Raw genomic sequence first — 2,500 nt, forward strand, 5'->3', positions numbered from 1 at the left:
CATATCAATACTTCTATATAATATAACAATATATTATTATTATTATTATTATTATTATTATTATTATTATTATTATTATTATTATTATTATTATTTTTATTATTATTATTATTATTATTTGCTAAGCTACAACCCTAGTTGGAAAAAACGATGCTATAAGCACAGAGGCTCCAACAGGGAAAATAGCCAAGTGAGGAAAAGAAACAAGGAAAAATAAAACATTTTAAGAAAAGTGGGCGCTGGAGAGGTAGAAGGTGTCATTGGGAAGTATGGCGTACCAGGTGAAAATGAGAGTAGTGAGAGACTGGTAGATATGTGTGTTGAACAAGAGATGGTAATAAGTGCTAGCTTTTTTAAAAAGAAAGATAAAAATAAGTATACATGGGTAAGAGTGGCAAATGGAAGAGTAGTAGAAAGGGCATTAATGGATTATGTGTTGATAACTAAAAGAATGTTTGGAAGATTGAAAGACGTGCACGTGTTTAGGGGTATGGCTAACGGTATGTCTGATCATTTTTTGGTGTAAGGAAAATTAGTTGTAGCAAAAGAGTGGGGGAATAGAGTAGGTGGATGTAAAAGGGAGCTAGTGAGGGTTGAAGAGCTAATAAAACCGGGGGTAAAAAGTAAATATCAGGAAAGGTTGAAAATGGCATATGACGAGGTGAGAGTAAGAGAAACTGGTAATTTAGAGGAGGAGTGGAAGTTAGCAAAAGAAAATTTTGTTGGGATTGCAAGTGGTGTATGTGGCAAGAAGGTTGTTGGAGGCAGCATGAGGAAGGGCAGTGAATGGTGGAATGAAGGAGTGAAGGTAAAAGTGGAAGAGAAAAAGAGGGCTTTTGAAGAATGGCTGCAGAGTAATAGTATAGAGAAGTATGAAAAATATAGAGAGAAAAAGGTGGAAGTAAAGCGCAAGGTACGTGAGGCAAAGAGGGCAGCTGACCTGAGGTGGGGTCAGGGACTGGGTCAATCATATGAAGAGAATGAGAAGAAGTTTTGGAAAGAAGTGAAGAGAGTAAGGAAGGCTGGCGCAAGAATTGAAGAGACAGTGAAAGATGGAAATGGAAGGTTGTTAAAAGGAGAGGAGGCAAGGAAAAGTGGGCGGAATATTTTGAAAGTTTGCTGAATGTTGAGGATAATAGGGAGGCAGATATAATTGCTGTTCCAGGTGTTGAGGTGCCGGTGATGGGAGATGAGAATGAGAGAGAGATTACAATAGATGAAGTGAGGAGAGCACTAGATGAAACGAGAGTAGGAAAAACATCTGGTATGGATGGTGTGAGAGCTGAGATGTTGAAGGAAGGGGGTGTGACTGTACTTGAATGGTTGGTGATATTGTTTAATATGTGTTTTGTGTTGTCAATGGTACCAGTAGATTGGGTTTGTGCGTGTATTGTACCACTATATAAGGGTAAGGGAGATGTGCATGAGTGTTGTAATTCAAGAGGTATTAGTTTGTTGAGTGTAGTTGGAAAAGTGTATGGTAGAGTAATGATTAATAGGATTAAGGATAAAACAGAGAATGCAATCTTGGAAGTACAGGGTGGTTTTAGAAGAGGTAGGGGTTGTATGAATCAGATTTTTACAGTTAGGCAGATATGCGAGAAATATTTAGCAAAAGGTAAGGAGGTGTATGTTGCGTTTATGGATCTGGAGAAAGCATATGATAGAGTTGATAGGGAAGCAATGTGGAATGTGATGAGGTTATATGGAGTTGGTGGAAGGTTGTTGCAAGCAGTGAAAAGTTTCTACAAAGGTAGTAAAGCATGTGTTAGAATAGGAAATGAAGTGAGCGATTGGTTTCCGGTGAGAGTGGGGCTGAGGCAGGGATGTGTGATGTCACCGTGGTTGTTTAACTTGTATGTTGATGGAGTGGTGAGAGAGGTGAATACTCGAGTGCTTGGACGAGGATTAAAACTGGTAGACGAAAATGATCATGAATGGGAGGTAAATCAGTTGTTGTTTGCGGTTGATACTGTACTGGTAGCAGACACAGAAGAGAAGCTTGACCGACTAGTGACAGAATTTGGAAGGGTGTGTTAGAGAAGGAAGTTGAGAGTTAATGTGGGTAAGAGTAAGGTTATGAGATGTGCGAGAAGGGAAGGTGGTGCAAGGTTGAATGTCATGTTGAATGGAGAGTTACTTGAGGAGGTGGATCAGTTTAAGTACTTGGGGTCTGTTGTTGCAGCAAATGGTGGAGTGGAAGCAGATGTACGTCAGAGAGTGAATGAAGGATGCAAAGTGTTGGGGGCAGTTAAGGGAGTAGTAAAAAATAGAGGGTTGGGCATGAATGTAAAGAGAGTTCTATATGAGAAAGTGATTGTACCAACTGTGATGTATGGATCGGAGTTGTGGGGAATGAAAGTGATGGAGAGACAGAAATTGAATGTATTTGAGATGAAGTGTCTAAGGAGTATGGCTGGTGTATCTCGAGTAGATAGGGTTAGGAACGAAGTGGTGAGGGTGAGAACGGGTGTAAGAAATGAGTTAGCGGCTAGAGTGG

The 2,500-nt window shown here is 39.8% G+C and overlaps 1 protein-coding gene across 12 annotated transcripts in view; it reads right to left on the minus strand.

The window, feature by feature from the left end:
* LOC137641380 (nidogen-like) overlaps positions 1 to 2,500 on the minus strand; it is a 349,006-nt gene that overhangs the window by 278,804 nt on the left and 67,702 nt on the right. The gene's annotated exons all lie outside the window — the stretch shown is intronic.

Source organism: Palaemon carinicauda, chromosome 5, assembly GCF_036898095.1.
Source record: "Palaemon carinicauda isolate YSFRI2023 chromosome 5, ASM3689809v2, whole genome shotgun sequence".
NCBI lineage: Eukaryota > Metazoa > Arthropoda > Malacostraca > Decapoda > Palaemonidae > Palaemon > Palaemon carinicauda.